At 33.8% G+C, this 24,691-nt stretch overlaps 1 pseudogene; it reads left to right on the forward strand.

Annotated features, from left to right (window-relative positions):
* Positions 1-10,226: 10,226 nt before the first annotated feature.
* Positions 10,227-12,289, forward strand: LOC148780758 (protein FAR1-RELATED SEQUENCE 11-like; annotated as a pseudogene).
* Positions 12,290-24,691: the final 12,402 nt, after the last annotated feature.

Genomic DNA, 24,691 nt, shown 5'->3' on the forward strand with positions numbered 1-24,691 from the left:
AATAACAAATATTTGTATAATTAAGTTTAGGTGAAATTCTGGAAAACAGCAAATATTTGTGTAATTGTTTCTTAATTTTAAGAAGCCAAAAAACGAAACATAAATAAAATTATATTGTGTTGTTATTTTTGTAAATTTTGTTTTTTAATAGCGTTTAAAATATGTAAAAAGGAAAACTCAAAGAATGCTAAAAAAAGGACCAAAAATACAAAAGAAAAATCTATGGTTTTTTTTTTTTAATTCGATTTTGAAATTGGTTCAGGGGCCCTTAAAATTTTAGCATTTAAATTTTTTTGTAATTCTAGCTTTTAAAAAATACAGAATAAAAATTAATATTTCTTTTTTTAATTCCTTTTTTAAATTATATTAAGTGCTTTTAATTTATAGCATTATAAGAACCCCTAAGAAATGCCGAGGCTCTGAACAATATGTACAAAATAAAAATCAAAGAACAAAACAAAGAAAAAAAGAGAATGAATTATTATCTGGTTGGAGCACCTTGAGTATTGACCATTGAGTTAGTGATGCGTGATGTGGAATTTTTGATGGGTTCCTTCATCTTGTTTGAAATTTTACAAGATTTTTATTTTTTTTGTCTATTTTTACAAAATTGTGATTAGTTTTTGGATTTTCTTTAATTATATACTTTTTATTTTTAACAATTAGGGTAATTGAGGTTAAAGAAAATAAAGAAATTAGGAGAGAGAATGCAGAAATGACATTAAGAAACAGAAGATGTATCTCTTACCTTCTCCTCGCGTAACATTATTTTAGTTATTTTAGTTATTTTAGTTGGAGAGGGCGGTCTAGTATTTTGAACACGCGCTTCGATGATTATTTTGCTCGAATGGCCGGTCCGACATTTTATGGTGGCAGTCCGGCGATTACTTTTTGCTGGAATGGCGTTCCGGCAATTATTTATTGTTGGAATGGCGTTCCGGCAATTATTTACTGTTGGAATGGGCGGTTCAGATTTTTGAAGTTGAGATAGAATGGCCGTTCAACATTTCATGCAGGAATGGGCGGTCCGACGATTATTTTTTGCTGGAACAGGCGGTCTGGCGTTTTGAAGTTGCTGTAGAATGGCCGGTCCGACATTTCTTGGTGGCGGTCCGGCAATTACTTATTGCTGGAATAGGCCATCCGACAATTATTTTTTGCTAGAATGGGCGGTCCAACTATTTGAAGTTCCGGTCCGACATTTTGAAAGGACAATCCAATGTTTTGATGTGGCGATCCGACATTTTGAAGGGCCACAGTTCGGCGTTATGGAGTAGCGTTCCAGCTTTTTGAAGTGAGCAGTCCTTTGAAGTGAGGAGTCCTATGTTGTACAAGTGTGGTTAGGTGTTTCCTTTTATTGGAATCTGAAAATGATTTGTTAAATGAGGGAAATGTATTTTAGTCATAAAAAAAAAACCTTTTTTTGTATAAGAGATATTTGCTAGGAAACATGGTGGAAAGTTGTTAAGAAAAGTTGCGTGGGGTAAAATGCCTACAAAAATCTATTTTGAGGGGGTTTTTGCAATTTTCTTTTTAAGCCTGAGTGTTCTTAACCTTTCTGCCACCCTAGACCATAGTTAGCAATTCGGCGACTGTTCGGCAAATTTTTCAAAAAAATGGTGAAGTTTTAAAAAACATTTGAAATGCCATTTTTTTTGAAAAGTTTGTCAAAAAAAACATGTATTTTTCATAGTACTGTTAAAAACGCGATTTTTTGAAAAACAAATAAAATTGGACAAAAAAAACGTCTGTGGAAAAAAGAAAATGGCCATGTTTCTCTATCTAGAACCTCAGTGAAAAACTGGTCTTATATTATCAGAATTAAAAACTTTCGATACGAATTATTGAAAATCCTCAAAAATAAAAGTAGCAAAAGTTTTATATAAAAGAGATGAAAGCTACACCATGCGGAATTTCGAAAGCAATCGAAAAACATAATGCCAAAGTTTCAAAAAGCTAAAACGTAGAAATTTTTTACCCTGTAACATTTCGAATCAAGAAACAACAATACTGATAGGAAAAGGATTAAGTGAATAGAAAAAAAAAATACATAAATGGTGTTATTCTAACAAGTGCGAGCCTTTTGTACATATTTATGAGATCTGAAGCGGACCACTCATTCTTCAACCTTAAAATTGCATAAAAAGCACTGTCTCTCTCTCCATGGGCTGCCATTTTTGCTAGAAAAAAGCTTTAGAGATCACTTTCTTCCCTCTCAAATCTCAATCATCATATTCCGTGAAGTTCAACGCCTAGATTCTGCCGGAAATATGGTAATGTCGAAGAATTTTATACTAGTTCCCCCATTCGTTCATTCTCTCCTCTACGCCTTCTCTCTCTAAAAAGTAGAATCAGAGGACCCAAACTCAAATGCAAGCATATATATAAAGTATAAATCCTAATCACTAACTATAGTTATAAAGTTGTTATATCATTGTTAAAGAATTTGATGATAAAAAACATCGTTTCTATTTTTTGGTATATACTTAAGTGGGTGTGATATTTGTTAAAGTATTTAATGAGAAAATTTATGTGGTGTATTTTTTTGATATGTATTTAAGTAGGTTTGATATGGTGTATTTTTTTTATATGTATTTATCCGATTTTTTGAGCCTAGTCCGATATATTGGTGATATCTTTACATGAAGTATTTTTGCCGATATATATTTTTTATCCGATTTTTTCATCTGACTTTTTAAAATAAAAACAAATTTTTCCAATTTTAAGATAAGCAGATTTATTGAAAGTCCCGGCTTCCTAACTATGCCCTAGACCCTCAAAACCCTAAAGGTCTCACCGAACTCTACTCATAGACTTTGAAGCTAGGTACTTCAGGACCACCTAGACCCCCAAAACCCAAGTTCAATGTTCCAAAACCCATCCCAAGACCATTAGGATCCCCTAGCCCATGGTGAACCCTTTGTTAAAACATGGTGTAGGAAACTATAGCTTTCAAATATCCTTAGCTTCAAATACTTTTTTAATCCATTTTTCCAACCCCAAAACTCAATATAAAGCAATGTCTCTTCAAGTAGGAGAATGCGAATTACATAGTTCGTCAGTTTGATCCGGCGTCAACTTTGGCTGCTGAGCATGACAGCTTACTTGAGTAAATTATTTCATTATGATCAATCTTGTTACAGACATTTATTAGTCCCAAATAGGGGTGAGAATGGACCTGACCTTGACCTGGGACCCATCGGGTATACCTAACATGAGTCTGAGTATGGGTCTAATATTTGGATCCGAATACTATTCGAGTTCGGGTCCCGGTCTAGTTGAACCCGACATGTACCTGTAAACTGTTGGAGATAAAATACTTTAACCCCTATTCCTTTGATGTATTAAGGATCGTATCCAATAAGAACTCGTAGTTATCTTTAGCTATTAAGCGACAAATCAAACGACTAGAAATCTAATAACATGTGATTGTGATTTTGTTGCTAATATATGAATATATAATAGTAAAAAAGGGCAAAAAAAACAGAAGTTCACAGAGAGGGTGGCAATAGACCAGACCAAACCTAAGACCCGAAAGGAATGAGGTACGAGTATGGGTCCAACTTTTTGAACCCGACATATTGAGTCCGATCCAAACTTGGACCCGAATACTATACGGGTCTGGGTCCCGCAAACTCAACCCATTGCCCCTAGTCCCAAATGGGCGGAGGAAAGAAGATGGTTTTTTCCGCCAAATTGTACCAGTTCAAACAGGCCTATATTTATGAATGAATAAACAAACAAATAAAGAGACTGTGCTCAAATCTGTGGGAAGGAGATATAGAAAAATATAGCAATCACGCCTACCAAATATATTTGCTATACATGATCTACTGACTATACGTGCAAAGTCCACAACAAACCAAAGTATTTACCAATAAAAATAAATTGAAAACAAGAAATAGACATGCACTGTATGCAATTTGTTTTTTCGAAAACCCATGGTTCGACTTGATGCAAAAAAATAGATCAGGATTTTTGTTTTGGTTTGAAGGATCAACAATCCGAAAAAAATTAAAAATTAGTAGGGGCCGGTTCTGGCCAATTCAGTGATTAAGAAATAAAATGTGAAGCTGGTTGGTACCAGTTTTTTGACAGAAGCAGCCACTTCTGCAAGAGAACCGGTACGAACCTGAACGGAACTGGCACATTCATAAGGGGAACTTGTCGGTTCCCGATATTTTTTTGGGATCTAAATAAGTCCGACTAATTCCTAATATGAATCGGCTGATTCTGATCCGGATCACCGAATTTTCAAGCCTTTGCCGTGTTATTGTTAAGAGCCCCAGCTTGCCTGTCCAAATAGGTTAAAAAGGAAGTTCTTATTTCACACTTTTTAACATGAGCCACCTTATTGCATTCAAACCATTTCTCGTGCTTCAAATATGTCAATCGGAGAAGAGACTTGCGGAGTTCCAAATTCATCAAAACATTAGGAATTTCATTAATAACACAAAAATTATCTCAAAAGCGTAAGAAAATAAAATAGTTTTCTTAAATAATATTAAACACGTTATTTTTTGAGACTTAAACGATTTAAAAGGGTGCGGTTTGTATAAGGCCGAGGCCCTAAACAATCAAAGTACAGCACACCTTCAAATAGTGTCGAAAGATGTTGTTTCAATATTAGAAATATTTGTGATGGTCTGAAATTCATTTTCATCTCTAATTATAAAACTTAAAGCTTCAATTTTATGTATTTTTGGGTAAGTCTAATTTTGTTTATTTTTGTGTAAGTCTGTGGGGGTGAAGGCCCCCCCTACCCATTATTATTATTATTATTAATAAAAAACAGGTAGGGGCCTTCTCCCCCACTGACTTACCGAAAAATAAATAAATACAATATTGTAGATTGAGCAGATCTATGAATACTTAAAAATCTTGAAAATTAACGGTCCGAATAAGCTTTATAAGATGCAATATTTTCAAGAATTGAAATCCATTTTTTCTCATGTCCATGCATCTTGTGGTCCAGATAATTAGTCTGAGGATTTTTGGGCATCTAAACAACCACTTCTAGTGAAATTTTTGAGGTGCGTCTTAATTTGATTATTTACGGCCTTTCCCTTATGTAAACTTTTTCCTTTTTAAAATTTCCCTTATCTTGATTGATCTAAAATATTTGAATTTTGGTTTTGAGATAACAAGAGACTAAATCAAGAATCTTAATTTAACCAATAATAATTCCAAAAAAAAATAATATACTCCCCACAAGAACCGCGTCCTAAAGAACATGTTCACTTATGTATCCAAAAGAAAAAGAAAAAGAAAACACATTCTCTTGAAAAAGAGTACTAATGTGGTTAGGAATGGGGTTGAGTTTCAAATACATGTGTTAGCTTACATAGATTGCTTGGTACAAGTGAGCCTTATGTTGTTCTTTATGTGTCCATATGTTTTTTTAGATTTCAAATTTTTTTCAGGGTTTTTTCGTTTCTTCATTTATTGCACAACAAAATAATTTAGATAAACTATTGTTTCATTTTTTTGGGTTTTTTTTGTTATTTTCAAACCTATAATTTATTATTGTTATTATTATTATTATTTTTTTTGAGGTGCAGGACAATCCTCCACCTCGAAATTATTGTTCTTGATATTTGATGTAGTTGTGTTTAGGATCATTGTTGTCGTTCCATTGTATGCCTCCACTTTCGTGTCATGACAGTAGGAGCAGATCAAATTGTTGTGTTTAATGACAATTTAGACCAAAAATTTGTCAGGTTGCTCTAATTGATACTAAGTCTTGACATAAGGTTATTGCTCAATGATTTTATTGTATTTTTACATAGACTCAATGAATGCTCTTATGCATATTGTAATTTTATTTCACGTCATATATGAAATTTAATTTTTTTTTTACTTTAATTTTTAATCATATTGCTTTTCTTTAATTAATTAGGGTTGGCCATACGAATCCTGGTCCGCTATTCTACTCTATTACGAGTCAAATCTTTAGTGAGACCATAAGTCCTCATATCTTTTCTCACTACTTCCAACCATGTTCTTTTGGCCCTACCCCTTGTCTATTTTGAGTCTTCCACTTGAACTAACTCATACCTCCTGTTTTGTTTTTTTAATTAAGTCTCGATAATTAATAAATTTTAACATGCCTCAATTTTGGCATGTCATCACAAATTTATTTGTTTCAATTGTTTTTAAGACAAATCCCAAAAGTTTGCAATTTTTAAATTTCTTAATTTTTGACATGTCATCTATTCAAATCTAATTTTTCTGAGTCTTCTTTGAGCCAAATCACAAAAGTTCATAATTTTTAACGTAATTTTTGGTGATCCATACTTTCTCTCCAAATTAATGCTTCCAATTATATGGATCAAAACACACCTAATGCCAGTTTTTTGGTTTAGTGACATTTCATTATTACCCTATTATTCTCCTCATTACTAACTATAATGTTGGCTTTGGCAATAAATTACCATTCCCCAATAACCAGAGTTCCATTTACTGTGTTCATTTCATTTACATGTTAGCAGAGAATGGTAGAAACATATGAAACCGTGCAACATCAGCTGTAAAAGTGAAATAAATGATAAACAAACATTATTTCCATTATCACATCAATAAATGTATAGTTCAAAAAAAATAATGCATCTCCAAGTTGTAGGGCCAAAACCCAGGCCAATAAATAAAACCTGACATATCTAACTGTCCGTACCCTGCACAAACACTACTACCTATGCCATGTCTTACTCTTTTTGTTCTTGATTTGATTCACCAAATGATGAATTACTTCTTCCAAGTTGGCCTGCCTTCTTTCTTTGAAACTCCAAAGAATAGGAACAGGGTATTTTCCACTTGGATTGTATTCATTGAGTTGAAGCATTGCCGTCTCCACAGCGTTGAAAACTTCATCCCTGAGTTTTAGAAAGTTTCATTCTAGCTCAATTAATACAAGCAGTTCATTTTATTGAAATAGTTAGATATAGATTTCAAAAGGATTTTTTTATTTTCAAAATTTTTATATAGTGTTATCATCATCAAATTAATACTGCTAAAAAAAGAAAAAAGTGATTTTGAATTTGGTAAGGCCTAGATCTTGAAATTTACTAAATGGATAGTCGAGATTCATTGTTGGACGGGTACTACTGTTGACCATATCTAGGGCGCAAATTGAATTTTTTTCTTCATAGGATTGATTATGTGGATGAAGAAAATGTGTGTACAAAATTTGGGATCATACAAATACCAATAATATGGTTTTCTAGATGTGTGGTTGCATTATACTACTATACAACCGTTGTATTATATATATATATATATATATATATATATATATATGGAAAAAGCTAACAAAAACTGACCAGCTATAATGAATAGTAATATAGGTGGAATAGGAGCCGTTAGATCTTCATCATGCGGTTCAAGATATATATCACCGTTTTAAATTTAATTATTTTTTTATAAATAGGATCATAATTAAATTTTATACATATGTACTAAAAAATAGGGCGCACAAATAAAAAATATATAAAAAATATTTTCCAAAATATAAAATAACTGAAATACCCCTGAAAAATGATGGGGGCATTTTGGTCATTTTAAATTAATGGTGCGCAATAGTGTTAGGTATATACATCCAAAATTTCATATTAATCAGATTTATATAAAAAAATTAAAATTAAAATTGTGATATGTGTTATGAACCGCATGATGAAGATCAGACGGCTCCCATTCCACCTATATACTGTTCATTATAGTTGGCCATCTGTTGTAAAGTTTACCCCATATATATATATATATATGAAAAAGCTAACAATAGCTGGCCAACTATAATGAATAGTATTATAGGTGGATTGAGAACCATCAGATCTTCATCATACGGTTCAGAATGCATATCACTGTTTTAATTTTAATTATTTTTTAATAAAAAATAGGGCGCACAAATAAAAAATATTTCTCAAAATAAAAAATGATCGAAATACCCTTGAAAATTTATGGGGGTATTTTGGTCAATTTTAAATTATTGAAAATAAATTTTGTATATCTTTATATGGTGCGCAGTAGTGTTAGATATATATACCCAAAATTTCATATTAATCAGATTTATATAGAAAAATTTAAAATTAAAATAGTAATATACATTTTGAACGCATGATGAATATCTGACGGCTCTCATTCCACCTATATACTATTCATTATAGCTGACCAGTTGTTGTAAGGTTTACCTTTTATATATATATATATATATATATATATATATATATATATATATATATATATATATATATATATATATATATATATATATATATAGATAAAATGAGACTATTGATCTTTGATACATGATGGTAACAATTCCTTACAACCATTTGATGCGAAGATTGATAGCTTGGATATGTCACAAAGTTTGAGAAAATTGTTTTTGAAGTTTGAACTTGGTCAATGGAATAATTACAACCACTCTATTTCACATCCAACGGTCATGATTATTGTGGCCACCGTGTATCAAAGGTAAATGATTTCATTCTATACTTATATATATATATATATATATATAGTAATGATCCTATGAGACCCTCGCACACCAATATGAGTACGACCCCAAATGATCACTATTAAATTTGGCACAGATATCTAGAAAAATCAAGTCCCTCACCCAAATGATAACTTTTCTAGAGATATATGCCAAATTTAATGGTGATCCTTTGAAGTCCGACTCACATGGACGTGGGAATGTCTCATAGTGTTATTACTCACCTCAAGATTTGCTTTGCTTTGCGAACACCATTTTCTCAATCCAAGCTCTCCCTCTAGATTTGCTTCACTCTCTATCTCTCTCATGACAAAATAACTCCAACCACCAAAAGAATTTGGGTATGAATTCAGATTTTCACTTTTCTCTTTGTCGAGTTTATTTTCTTTGAGTTTGAATATTTGGGTCTTTTGGGTTTATAACTCCAACCACCAAAAGAATTTGGATATGATTCATATTTTTGTTTTCTCTATACTGTGTTTATTTTCTTTGAGTATGAATATTTGGGCTTTTTTTTTAGGCTCTTGAACATTCTCTTCTTTTGCGTTTATAACCATTGCAAAATGCAGAGCATTTGATGAGTTTGAGCTTTTGTAAGTGCTTTTTAACATGCCATAAATTTACAAAATATTTTTCTTATGCAGTTATGCCCAATTTGGTTTCTTTCTTATGTTAAATCTATTTTTAAAAAATGGTTTTTGGAGTCCACAATTGCTGGTGTTTATGTACTCAATAAAAGAACAAACTCAAAATCAGGTATGTGAAAAACAACGTCTTGGGTTTTTGTTTAGGAGTGGTTTAAATATCGATGTTTGTTTTGGAAGAAAAAGAGAAAATGTGTATATTTGGTTTCAGTGCTATAAAACACTAAACTGTTATGCAAGTAAGTTGTAAATACTGGGCCTTAGGGTGTTATTTTTAGAGCAGGCTTTCTATGTTTTCCCTACAACATAGAACTTATGTACTTCCCCTTATCCAACCGTCCATTCTGAATGGAGGGTTAAGATTGGCCCAATCACAATATCACATCTCTACACTATTTTATTTATTTATTTATTTTTTCTATGAACTATTTTGACACCAAATTTTGTACGTCCAATCCTCTATTAAACTCGCACTAGCAAAAAATATAAAACAAATATTTTCAATAAAATAAAATGATCAAAATACCCCTGAAAGTTTCAAGGGGTATTTTGATCATTATATTTTATCAAAAAATTAATTTTAATATTTTTTATAGGTGCGCCCTAATGAGAAGATGGCACATACCAAATTTCATATTCATACAACTTGTATAAAAAAACTAAAAATAAAATACTTTGAGACGTCGGATCTAAGATTAAACGATGAGTGGCGCTCTTGATCAAAATTGGACAGCTGGATGGTAGGGAAAGCATAGATCTTCTATGCTGTAGGAGAAGTATAGAAACCTTTCCCTTCTTTTTAATTTTCTGGATTTTTCTTAAGTATCCCCCATATGCAAGGGGCTCTTGTTAACATTATAGAGGGTAGAACACCAAAATTTTCTGTCTTGATCTAGCCCAACGACGGCATGGGCATTGCAGCCCCTATGGATTATCCATGTGTATGGTATACTTTGTGTTGAATTATCTATGTATAATAAATTTTGGTCCATTATCCATGTGTATGATAAATTTTTTTTGTTGTTACTATTATAAAGCACATGTTCATCTTTAAATGTTGTTTTTGGATGATATGTTTAGGATAAAAAAGAATGGAAGATTCTTTAGACGAAGCCACACTTTCTTCATTACCGCAAGCTGAGATGTTAGAAATTATTAACGATCTAATACCATTCACTGGGCAAATTTTTACAACTGATTGTGAGGCATATGAATTTTATAAAAATTTTGCAAAGAATTTGGGTTTTTCCGTTCGAAGACAACGATCAGACAGAAAAAAAAGGCGATATTGTTAAAGGTCTTATGCATGCCATCGTGCTGGCTTCACGACACCTAAGGGATCAAGTCCGTGTTCGCAAAATCAAATCGGAACGGTTAATTAGACATGGGCATGGAAGCGGTTCGACCGGCCTAATCGATAAATCGGCCGATTCAACGCTCTAACCGGACAGGTCCCAGGCGGTCAAAAAAGTGTTGAAAAACAAAAAAAAATACAAAAAAAAATCTACTAAAATATGAAAAGCATATAAATAATGATTAAAACAAAACACATTCAAATGAAGTTGAAAAGTAATGAAAAAAAATGGATTTTAACCCATTTTATATTTTTTCAATGGCTATTTTTAATTTTTTTTAAAAAAGATGGAAAAATGTAAAAGTGAGTATTAATGACCAAAATAATTTTTAATCGGCATTATGTAAAGAATATTTAAAAATACATTACAAATCAAATTCTTTATTTTTGAAAATTTATATACATTTTTTTGAACGTTTTTTTTTAAAATACTTGTTGATCACTCTAACGACCCAAAACCGGAATTGGCCACTGGCCGGTTCCGATCTAATCGAACGATTAACGGTTAGATCGAGCGATTTTGCGGACAATAGACCTAGTGAAAAGAAAGGAAAAAAGAATTTCAAGCCAACGAGATGTGGTTGTGGCACCCACATGACATTTAGAATTTCTCATATTGGAGTGGTGTGAAAGTCGTGAATGAACACAATCATGACTTATTGCAACCACAACAAGTGGGGCTCCTTCCAGCCTATTAGAGAAATATCAGAAATTGACGAGGGTCGTATCTTAGAGCTTGCAAAAGTTGGTATATCTGTAAACGATATCACGCGGGTGCTTGAAATAGAAAAGGATGTTGCATGCGGGCAATTGCCATTTTTGAAAAAGGATGCCTATAACCTAATACATTATACGAAGAATGTAGATTGTAGATCGAGAAAAAGATGTTGTTTTGCTTTTTTATGTAAAGTAATGATTCTATAATACCCTCTCACACTTATGTATATAAGACTTCAAAAGATCACCATTAAATTTTATACAAATATTTAAAAAAGTTATCATATAGGTGTGGGACTTGATTTTTTTAGAGATCTGTACCAAATTTAATGGTGATCATTTGATGTCCTACACACATGAATGTGGGAGGGTCTCATATGATCATTTCCCTTTTATGTATATGTAAAGACATGAAAGACAATGATAATGATTTCCCCGACCAGTTTTCTATTAATAAAGAGAATGTGTTGGAACACATTATTGGGTCACATGGTACTTCTACCCGTGCATATGAAGTTTTTGGTAATGTGGTTGTTTTTTTATACAACATACGGCAAGAATATGTATGGTATGCCTATAGGAATTTGGGTTGGTACTAACAATCATGGTGGTACCTGTTTATTTGGTTGTGTATTGCTATGGGATGAAAAAATAGAATAGTTCTCTTGGGTAATGAAGGTATGCACAATATCTTACAATTTTTATTTTTATTATATAGATATTCCTTATAATGATGCGCTTTTGTAAATACGTTTCATTTCACTTGGGGACTATTTTATTGTTGTAGGCGTTGATTTAATGAATGGAAAGCAGCCACAAACAATTCTAACAGACAAAGACAAAGCTCTCAAAGAGGCAATATGCCCTGAATTACCAAACACGAGGCGCACAAATTGCATGTGGCATATGTTATTAAAATTTTCCGGATGGTTTAAAGCACTTCTTGGCTCACGTTATAATGAGTGGAACTGCGAATTACACAAATTATATAATTTGGACGCTGTAGTAGATTTTGAAATTGGATGGTTGAAAAGATTGGGTGGCATTAATTTGGAAGCAATAGAAGATTTTGAAATTATATAATTTGGCTCCAAACCCCTTTTTTTTTTTCTAAAATCCAATATCTCACTACTAACCCACGAAAACGAAGAAAAGCCCAATGGGTTTCAAATCAGAAAAAAATCGACACAACCTCCCCCACCATTCACGTATCCATTGTCCGGTGAATTTGTGAGTAATAGAGGATGCGAGATGAGAGAGAAGCAGTTTCAAATTTCAAATGAACGACGAGTCCTGATCGAAACCCAATAAAACATTTCAATTTTTTGCCTATAAGTTGAAGTTTGTAAAAAGCAAAAAATACCCATATTTAATAAAAAGATAAAGAATAAATTAGGGGTAGTTAATGTAAATTAGGCTGTCAAACACTATTCTACACATCACCGATGGGTTTTTATAGGTGTTAACCATAGAATAACTTATATATATATATAAATTCAAAAACACATTATAAACAAATCTCTTATTTTTTAAGATTCTTTTATAAAATACCCATTCAGACCCTCTGGCCAAAACTGAATTGGCCAGTGCTCGATTCCGATTTAACAGGCCAAGTTTGCGTACATTGCTCCCAACATAGGGAGCTTTACTTTGATGGGGAGCCGAAATGATATGACTCTTGATACTCTGAATCATTTTCATTAGAGAACATATCATTCTCCACCACTGTACAGCCGAGTTTGCCTTTGCACTAATATCATACAGAATATGAAGCTTTGATTATGGTATTTGAGAATGCCATAAACGCAGGTATCAACCACCTCCATGTCATTCAAGATTCAATTCTGATTGTAAATCAAGGTGTAGACACCCTATTTTGTTTTGGGTACGGTTTGTATAGAGTTGAGGCTCTAAACAATTAAAGCGCACCTTCAAATAGTGTCTAGAAATACGGTTTCAATATTGGAAATCATTTTGATAGCCTTAAATTATATTTTCATCTCTAATTATAAAATTTCAAGCTTAAAAAATAGTGTGGATCAAGAAGATTTACACAAACTTAAAAATTGACAGTCCAAATGTTAAGATTCGTAAGAGCATACATGCACATATATTGAATGGGGAGAGAAGAAGAGAGAACACAACATTTACATTGAATGGAAAGAGAAGAAGAGCTAACACAACATTTACATAGGTCAAGCCGAAACCTACAGATCCAAAGCCCCATCGAGCTACATCTTCATCTTCACTGATTTTAGATGAATGTTTACTTCAATAAGTGCATCTACGTATAGAGGACAATCACACAATTATAAGAAACACATATGGTATGATTCTTGGAGATAGAGGTAAATACTATGAGTTCTTATCACTAAACTTACTTGATGACCAAATAATTTTCACTTTGTCTCTTATTATCTTCAGCACTCCCTTCAAGTTGGTGCAAGAAAATCTGAAACACTCTCTTCAAGTTGGTGCAAGGAAATCTGAAACGAAGTGCCTAACTTGCCAAACTGAAACTGAAATTGGAGTTTTGAAACCAAAAAAATTGCCAAAAAACTTGCGCTGCTCTCACTAGCGTACTTGAATAGTCTGTCAGCAAGAGTGAAGAATAGTCTGTCTGTAAGAGTGAAGAATAGTCTGTCTGCAAGAGTGAAGAATGTGATCCGAGACACGTGATCATCAAAACTACCCCTCAAGGTGGTGCATGGAGATCTGAAGCCAAGTGTCCAACTTGGCAAACTGAAACTGGAATTGGAGTTGTAAAACCAAAAAAATTGCCAAAAAACTTGCATTGCTCTCACTTCTAGTCTACAAGAGCAAAGAGATGTGATCCGGGACACATGATCATCAAACTTGGTCTAAAGACCACTAAAAGTGAAACAAAGGCACCCATTAAAAGAGATGTGATCCGGGACATGTGATCACCAAACTTGGTCTAAAGATTACTAAAAGTGATACAACGACACCTACTAAAAGTGCTACAAAGGCACAACAAAGACGGCTCTGCGACAAATAAAGTGGCAACGAACACTGAAGATTGGTGAAAACTTCTCCTTGAAAAAAAATCCACTAATCATGAATGTGTTCCCCCTAACGATGTCTATGACGAAGTCCTCTGCTACATGGTGAGGTGCTAGGAGCAAAAAGCACACGAGACAACTGAAAAATGCACGAATACAACTAATGTTCTTGTCCATATAGCAGTTACATTAGAGATGTTGACTTCATCTCTACTCATCTCATCTCCATATCTCTTATACTCTCCCTCTCAAATTGGGTGTGGATACAAAGAAACATCAATGATATAAAAAAAAAAATGCCAATGAAATTCGGCTTCCAGACAATAGGCCACATCTTCAAAAAAGTACAACTCATTTTGCTTTTCTTTTCCACTTTTTTTTTTTTTTGGACTCGTTATTGCCAAGGGGCTAAAGAAACTTCTAGAGAGAGAAGGGAGGAAGTCGAATGGATGATTCCTCCCGCATAAATAACTTCAATCTTCGAGCTGTAAATAGAGAGAGACCAAGATTTTTACAGAGAAGTAACTGTGAGGAAAACTTTTAGATACATTCTCTCTCTTGAGAATCACTGTAAAATCTTTGAAGATATGACATCCTTCAAGTTTTAAGCTCGAAAGAATCGAGATTTCTCTAGTTCTGTACATGGAAGAGGAGGAAGAGGTTCGGAGATTTTCGCCATGGCCAAAAGCTCTTGGAAATAAGGGCTCTCATTTTTCCTTCTCTTCCCGTAATGTCTTTGAACTCAGCCATAAGTTTATTCCACTTCTCTCTTCGCCATAAGTTTATCCCACTTCTCTCTTCACTCTTAGAAAGAGCTTATCTGATAACTCGCTCCACAGAGCTGCTCTTCTACTGCATCGATCGAACCTAAAAGCCATCTCTGATCTAGCTTTTATGAGCTTCAAAACCTCAGCTCTTTTTCAGTTCTTTGATCGCTTCTTGGCTGCTTTTTTGCCTGGAAAGGTCGTAGGGAAATGATTTTTCAGTGATTTTTGCAGCGGTGTGGCCCTACAAGCCTTAACAACGAGCTTCTTTGTCACAAGGATCATGGCATTCTGGAAAGCCACTCTCTGTGCTCGCTCCTCTGCTCTCCATCTCTCTTGTCTCTCCAACCTCTGTTTCTTTGTCGCTTTTTCTCTCTTATCCATGGCATCAAAGAGCTCCACAAAGAAACGGTGTTTTCTGCATATTAAGCTCACAAGAAAATCCTTCAAAATCTCTCTCTCTGAACTTTTTCTGTGCTTCACCGGAAAACTCGTTGGGAAATCTACGGGATAACCAGTTTTCTCTTCCTCGCCATCGAATCTCGCCGTACTCTGATGGATTATGGCGTCCGTTGCCATTAAAGCTTCCATCTGCGCTTTTAGAGAGAGAATCGAGTCTAGGTTTTGGAAAAAGGGAAGCTCTTCTTTGACTTTACGCCATCTCTAACTCTTGATAACCCGTAGTGAGCTTCTCCCACTTGTTTCTGCACTGTTGTTAGTCTCTGCAAAAGCTCTCTCTCCTCATGTCACTGGCAATCTCATCTCATAGCTCCGATCCTATAGCTTTGATACCATGTTAAGATTTGTGAAAGCATATAGCTTTGATACCATGTTAAGATTCGTGAGAGCATATAGCTCTGATTATATAGCTTTGATATCATGTTAAGATTCGTAAGAGCATACATGTACAGATATTGAATGGGGAGAGAAGAAGAGATAACACAACATTTACCTGGTTCAGGCCGAAGATTATATAGCTTTGTTCAGGCCAAAGTCTTATGTCCACGGATCCAAAGCCCCAACGGGCTACATCTTCGCTTATTTTGGATGAATGTTTATATCAATAAGTGCGTCTATGTATAAAGGATAATCACACAATTACAAGAGACAAATATGGTATAATTCGTGGAGATAGAGGTAAATAGTATGCGACTTTATCACCAAACTAACTTGATGACCAAGTAACTTTGACTTGATCTCTTCTTATCTTCAACACCAAAAATCTTCAACACCAAAAATGAATTAGAAGATGCACTATTTCCAAAACTTTGAAATTTATTTTTTGCTCATGTCCATGCATCTTGATATCGAGATTACTTTAAATATTATTTTTTTCTCATGTCCATGCATCTTGATATCGAGATGATCAATTTGAGGATATTTGGGCATCACAAGAACCTCGTCTAGTGAAATTTTTGAGGTGCGCTCTAATTTGATTGTTTAAAGCCCCAACTCTATATAAACTTTTCCCTTTTGTTTCTTACTAAAATTTCCAAGGTTACCTTACCAAAAACCTAAAAACCTAGACTTCGGGAGACAACATTTCTTTGCCTTGATCACAAAACCCGCCTCTTGCCTAAGAAAAATTTCATAATTTCAACTAAAACCCTATTGTGGACCACACTAATCAATATAGTGCATAACCCCTCTTAATCTCTCCCTGCACCATTGCCACTTCCTGAGAATACCAAAAAAGCCCCATGATTACAAAACTGCTTTTTAATTAACCTAAAACTTCATAATTAGCCCCACAATTAGAAGAATTGCCCAGGACAAGCCACCTTAAAATCTATTTAATTAAGCTAAACCATCCAGGAAGTTTTCATATTTTGGCTTAACATTGATTGTGAAGCTTCCCAAACCACGTTTAACCTTTAATTCGCCTTTAATCAATGCCATTAACCTAAATGACCCTCTTAACCTTACTTTTTCAAACCCTTAATAAAAATGGGAGCGAATGAGCATGAGAGCACTTAGAACCGCCTCCCGGGGCTTAGAACCCCCACAAGGAGTGCCAACTCGAAGAAACTGATACAAGATGGGCCCACCAATGCAATGCTTGTTGATGTTCAACACGTCTTTGTAAGATTGATGGAGCCCAGATTGAGTTGCCACTACATTTTTTATAGTCACATTATGACAACTCCATAAAAACCCCAAATTTTATTCGTTTGTCAAAGTTTTTTTTGAGCCTTGAGTCAATCCTTAACCTTTCGACCTTAGATCATTGTTCGCTAAATCACTCGGTCTAAGTGCTAACCTTCGTCAGTTGTCGGTTTCAGTTTTGGTCAGTTAGGGTCATCAACTGGTATTTAAAAAAAAATTAAAAAAATATATATATAAATTCTCAAAAATAAAGAATTTGATTTATAATATATTTTTAAATATTCTTTACATTATGGTAAAGATTAAAAATTGATTTGGTCATTAATACTCATTTTTATATTTTCCCATCTTTTTTAGAAAACTTTAAAAATAGCTTTTGAAAAATATAAAATGGGTTAAAATCCATTTTTTTCATTACTTTTTGACTTCATTTGAATGTATTTTGTTTTAATCATTCTTTATATGCTTTTCATATTTTAGTAGATTTTTTTTGTATTCTTTTATTTTGTTTCTACACATTTTTTACCTCCCGGTTAGAGCGATTGAATCGGCCGGTTTACCAATTAGGCTGGTTAAACCGCTTCCATGCCCATGTCCGGTTAATCGTTCTAGTTCGATTGTGCGAACCCTAGACCCTCAAAACCCTAAAGGTCTCACCTAACTCCGCTTATAGACTTTGAAGCTAGGAACTTCACCCCCAAAACCCTAATTCAATCTTCCAAGACCCATCCCAAGACCATTATCGGATCTCCTAACCCATGGTGAACCCTATGTTAAAACATAATGTAAGAAACTATAGTTTTCAAATATCCTTAGCTTCAAATACTTTTTTAATCCATTTCTCCAACCCCAAAACTTAATATCAGGCAATGTCTCCTCAAGTAGGAGAATGCGAATTACATAATTCGCCAGTTTGATCCGGCCCCAACTCTAGGTGTTGAGAGAGCTAATCGATCTTGTTATAGGCATATATGAGTCCCAAATAGGGGTGGCAATGGACCCGAACCCAACCCAGGACCCGTCGAGTATATCTAACACGGGTCTGGGTATAGGTCCAATATTTGGACCCGAACACTATTTTGGTCTGGGTTCGGGTCTCGGTCTATTTGAACCTGACTCGTATTGTAAACTGTTGGAGATAAAATACTTAAAGGCCTATTCGTTTGATGTATTAAGGATCATATACAATAAGAACCTGTAATCATCTTTAGCTATTAAACGACAAACCAGACGGCTTGAAATCTAATGGCACGTAATTGTGACCTTGTTGCCAATATATGAGTATATGATGGTAAAAAAAGGCAAAAAAAAATAGAAGTTCATAGTGAGGGTGGCAATAGACCCGACCAGACCCAAGACCCAACAAGAGAGACCCAGGATCTAATAGGTAAGGGTATAGGTCTAACTTTTGAACCCGACAGTTTCAATCCGGGTCCAAACCTGGACCCGAATACTATTTGGTCTGGGTTTGGGTTTAGCAGACCCGACCCATTGCCACCCCTAGTTTCAAATGGACGAATGAAAGAAGATGGCTTTGTCCGCCAAATTGGACATGTTCAAACAGGCCTACATTTATGAATGATAAACAAAGAGATTGATCTCAAATCTGTGTGAAGGAGATATAGAAAAATATAGCAATCACACCTACCAAATATATTTGATATACATGATCTACTTACTATACGTGCAAAGTCCACAACTAAACTAAGCATTTACCAATAGAAATAAATAGAAAAAAAAGCCAAATAACAACAAGAGGCACTGTATGCAATTTGATCTTTTCGCAAACCCCATGGTTGAACTTGATGTCCTAACCAAAGTTTTCAAAAACACATTGATGACCCAAATCGGTCTTCTGGATTTTCTATCCAGTTTGGAGGATCAACAATCTGAAAAAAATTTAAAATTAAGTGGAGTAGGTTCTAGAATCAATGATTAAAAAATAAAATAAAATGTGAAGTTAGTTGGTATCAGTTCTTTGACAGAACCAGCCAGTTCGGCAAGAGAAACCGGTACGGACTGAATCGAACTGGCACTTTAATAAGGGGAATTGGCTGATTATCGATATTTTTTTGGGATCTAGATTAGCCCGACTAATTCCTAATATAAATCACCCGATTCTGATCAGAATCACGAATTTTTCAAACCTTTAGGTTGCTTGTTGGTAAGAGCTGTTGGATTTATGTGGCCTTTAAAGGCCTTATGAGTTTGTAATGAAAAATATTTATTATAATGGAACAAAAACTCAATGGGAGTGTTGTCCATCGAAGACCATACTAAGCAAATGATATTTACGAATATAGGACTGTGCTTGACAATCTAGGCCAGTCAGTTGGAAACCCAAGGTACTTGGGCGTAAAAAATAAATAGATAAGGGTTTTTGGGTTAGCCCTTGATGAAGTCGGAGCTTATGCCTAGATGAGTGAGTCGAGGGACTATGTGACTCTTGTGTGTGATGATAGGCTTACAGAAACGGGGGCCAAAACCTCATCCATGTTCAATCACATGACATGCATGTAGATAGATCGTTCGAAAAAGCTAGATATCCACATTTAGGTGAAGCATATGCAAGTGCGAGAGATACCCTTATGCCTCATAGAGCTGTGGTCGCATCAGGTCGTGGTGACCCTGACTTGTCTCTAGGGGAGTGGCTCATCGACCAAACTTTGGTGACCTGCTAATGAGCCCCTACTTGGTTAGTTCGATAAATCAAGTGTGGTTTGTAGTCCACAGTTGAAGGTGGAGTACCCCGTGATCGTTGATTGAATTCCTGAACCATATGGATCCACTTCCCATCATATTAATTTAATTCTGTTCATTTTATTAAATTATTTTAGATTTATTATTTCAATTTTTATAAGTCATTTGATATTTTATTTCTTATTTTTAGACTTATAAAAATGAAGTTATTAATTTACAAAGTTATAATGTTTTAAAATTCATTTTGTTTAAATTTTAAATATTTATTAAAAAAAATATAGGGGGGCCCATAGTGCACATGGGCCCACCATCTGGGTATTAGGTGGGGTCCCACATACCATGCATGGGGCACGCCCAACCCTTGGATACCTTCTCTTATTGCTTTTTCTTCAAGTTTGTTAAATATGGTAACTATATCGTGTAGCATATGGTCAAATCTTGATTAGGAAATTTTGACCATATCTTATCTTGAAGGAATATCTTGACTTGATATTATTGAAATATTCTTATAGAAAATATGAGATGGAATATGCAATTTATGGTATGCACTATATCTTTAATGGATTTAATTTATTTAAATATATTGATGGGAAAATGGTTTAAGGAAAGGGGGATAATGGTTCATGTATATTTTATAATGTTGATGGCCCATCTATGGAATAGATAGCTCAGATATCTCACCCCACAAGTCACCTTGATCAACGGTCCATATTCAATATAAAAAAAACGGCAAACTATGGGAAACCCTAAAGAAAGCATAGATCTAAATTTCACTATAAATAGGGGTGCTCTCCCCCATCTCTACACACCTCTCTCTCTCTCATAAAATCTCTCTTTCTTCCTTAGGGGTTATGCCCCTCTCTACTCTATGATTTTCTCTCTCTACCCTCTCTCCTAAAAAGACCCTAGGGGACACACACCAACATAGAGATTCTCTCTCTCTCCTAAAAAGACCCTAGGGGGCACACACCAACATAGAGATTCTCTTTCTCTCTTAAAAAGACCCTAGGCGGCACACACCAACATAGAGATTCTCTCTCTCATGATCTAATTAGGGTTTGAGCCTAATTATTTTGGAATTAGGGTTTTGTAGAGATTTAAGGGTGGTTACCTAGTTTGGCCAAAATTAGCTTTTTCGGTTCGAGATTGAAGCTAGACCGCTGATCCCGTGCCATTGGAGGTGGTGACTCGGTCCGGAGTGTAAAATGCCCGGTTGAGGTAATCTCCAACTTCTTTTCTTTTAATTATTTGTTCTTTTATTTTATATTCTCAAGCTTAATATTGGTTGTATGAATGATATCAAGTAGTTGAGATTTATTTTATTGCTGTGTTATTTATTTTTTGAATTTCTATTGTTTGTAATAAAATCATTTGTGAGTGATCTTGTTGCCAAAATTATAAGAGGTGATTATTATTTTTTTTTAAAAAAATTACATTTTCCTAACAAAAGATAGGCCTTTCTTTCAAGAACCCCAGCTTGCCCGTCCAAAACTCCAAAGGTCAAAAAAAGTTATTGTTTTACACTTTTTAACATGAGCCACCTTATTGCATTCGAACCATTTCTCGTGCTTCAAATATGTCAATCGAAACATAGACTTGCGGAGTTCCAAATTCATCAAAACATTATGAATTGTCATTAATAACACAAAAATTATCTCCAAAGCGTGAGAAAATAAAATAGTTTTCTTAAATATATTAAACACGTTATTGTTCGAAACTTAAACTATTTTAAAAGGGTGCGGTTTGTATATGAGGCCGAGACCCTTAACAATCAAAGTGAAGTGAGGCCCACTTTTAAGTAGTGTCGAAAGATGTCATTTCAATACCATAAATATTTGTGATGGCCCGAAAATTTATTTTCATCTTTAATTATAAAACTTAAAGCTTCAATTCTTTTTTTTGGGTAAGTCTCTGGGGGAGAATGCCCCTTACCCATTTTTTATTTTTATTATTAATAGAAAACGGGTTGGGCCTTCTCCCCCACTGACTTACCCAAAAATAAATAACAAAATAGTGTAGATCAAGCAGATCTATGAATACATAAAAATCTTGAAAATTGACAGTCCGAATATGCTTTATAAGATGCAATATTTCCAAGCAATTTTTTCTCATGTCCGTGCATCTTGTGGTCAAGATTATCAATTTGAGGATTTTTGGACATTGAAACAATCTCTTCTAGAGAAATTTTTGAGGTGCGCTTTAATTTTATTGTTTAGGGCATTGGCCTTATGTAACCTTTTTCTTTTTTAAAATTTCCCTTATCTTCCTTGATATAAAATATTTGAATTTTGGTTTTGAGATAACAAGAACTAAATCAAGAATCTTAATTTAACCAAAAATTTTACCAACAATAATGACAAGAAAAAAAAAATGTACTCCCCACAAGAAACGCATTCCTAAAAAATATGTTCACTTATGTATTTCAAAAGAAAAAAAAAACATATTCTCTAAAAAAAATTAGTACCATAAGTTGTGTTTGCTTATATAGATTGCTTGGTACAAGTAAACCTTATGTTGCTTTTTTTGTATCCATAAGTTTTATTAGATTTTAAACTTTTTTTTTTGGGGTTTTTCGTTCCGTCATTTATTGCACAACAAAATTATTTAGATAAACTATTGTTTTATTTATATTTTTGGTTTTCTGTTATTTGCAAGCTTACTTTTTTATTTTTGGTTTTCTGTTATTTGCAAGCTTACTTTTTTTTTTTTTTTTTTTTTTTTTTGAGTTGTACGACAATTATACACCTCCGAATTATTGTTGTTGATATTTGATGTAGTTGTGTTTAGGATCATTGTTGTCATTCTATTGTATGCCTCCATTTTCGTGTCATGACAGTAAGAGCAGATCAAATTGTTGTGTTTAACGACAATTTAGACCAAAAAAATGTCAGGCAGCTCTAATTAATACTAAGTCTTGACATAAGGTTATTGTTCAATTGTATCTTTACATAGACTCATTGCATACTCTTATGCATATTGTAATTTTATGTCATGTTATATATGTAATTCCAATTAATTTTTTTTACGTTATTTTTTAACCATCATTATTGTTTTTTTTAAATTAATTAGGGTCGGCCACACGAATCTTGGTCAAACATTCTACTTTATTAAAAGTCATACTTTCAGTGAAATCATAAGTCCTCATATCTTTTCTGACTACTTCCAACCATGTTCTTGGCCTTACCCCTTGTCATTTTTTAGCCTTCCACTTGAACTAACTCGCACCTTCTACTTTGTTTTTTTAATCAAGTCCCAATAATTAATGATTTTTAGCTTGCCTCAATTTTGGCATATCATCACAAATCTATTTGTTTCACTTGTTTTTCAGACAAATCCCAAAGGTTTGTAATTTTTAACTTGCTTAATTTTTGACGTGTTATCTATTTAAATCAAAATTTTCACTGTCTTTCTTTGAGCCAAATCACAAAAGTTCATAATTTTTAACTTAAATTTTGATGATCCATATTTTCTCTCCGAATTAATACATTCAATTCTTTGGATCAAAACACACCTAATGCCAGTTTTTTGGTTTAGTAACATATCATTATTACCCTATTGTTCTCCTCATTACTAACTATAATGTTGGCTTTGGCAGTAAATTACCATTCCTCAATTTGAGCTCAATTTAAAAAATTTGTAATCATTTAACTTTGAAAAAAAAAAAATCTGACTTTTCCACCCCAATAATAGACTCCAATTTGTGGGATAAAAACCATTTTATACATGTTTTAAATTTTTTGGGATTGTATATTATGCGATCATTTACTATTATTACTAGGAGGTCACCAACTTCGAGAAACTTTGTTGAACTTTGAGTCTAATTAATGACATACTTACAACCGCCTCATTTAAAGCTTTATAGATAAGCGTGATTATAATCTTTTTATATTAAAAGTAAATGGCAATGTGGTTTTTATAAGGCTAAGGCCCTAAATAATCAAAGTAACATGCTCCTTCAAATAATATCGAAAGATGTCGTTTTAGCACTAAAAATCTTTACAATGAATCGAAAGTGTATTTTCTATCTCTAATTATAAAATTTCTATCTTCAAAAATAGTGTATATCAAGCAAATCGTACTTGAAAATCTTGAAAAATGAGGGTCTAGATAATGCATTACAAGATGCACTATTTTCAATATCTGAAGTCTTTTTTTTCTATGTGCATGTATCTCAAGGTCAAGATGATCGCATTTGAAGGTTTTTCAGCACCAAAACAACTTCTTCCATTGATTTTTTGAGGTGCGCCTTAATTTGATTGTTTCAAGCCTCCGCCTTATATAAAACTCTTTCCCTTTAAAAACTTTTTTTTTTTTTTTTTCCTTTTTTTTTTGGGTTTAGTAATCTATTGTTATTCCCTTATAGTTTCCTCATTTACTGTCTATAGTTTTGGCCTGGAGTCTACTATTACTAGGCTGTACAATTTCGTCTCCTAGATACCAACTTGGAGGATTGCATTTGAAGGTTTTTCAGCACCGAAACAACTTTTTCGATTGAGTTTTTGAGGTGCGCCTGAATCTTAATTTGATTGTTTCGAGCCTCCGCCTTATATAAACTTTTTCCCTTTACATACTTGTTTTTTTTTTTTTTCTTTTTTTTTTTTGGGTTTAGTAATCTATTGTTATTCCCCAATGGTTTCCTCATTTACTGTCTCTAGTTTTGGCTTTGAGTCTACTATTACTAAGTAGTACAATTTCGTCTCCTAGATTCCAACTTTTGGCTTTGAGTCTAAACTAAGTAGTACAATTTCGTGTTCTAGATTCCAAGTGGGAGGACTTTTGGACAACTTTCATCGTAAATGTCTACCGCCCAGGATTGGAACCCTTCACCTTTCATCATAAGGATTGGAACCCTTCATCGTAAGGTCTTCCACCACTGAGCAGAACCCTTCACC

This window comes from Amborella trichopoda, chromosome 8 (genome assembly GCF_054954075.1).
Source record: "Amborella trichopoda isolate Santa Cruz 75 chromosome 8, AtrichopodaSantaCruz75HAP2 v2.0, whole genome shotgun sequence".
NCBI lineage: Eukaryota > Viridiplantae > Streptophyta > Magnoliopsida > Amborellales > Amborellaceae > Amborella > Amborella trichopoda.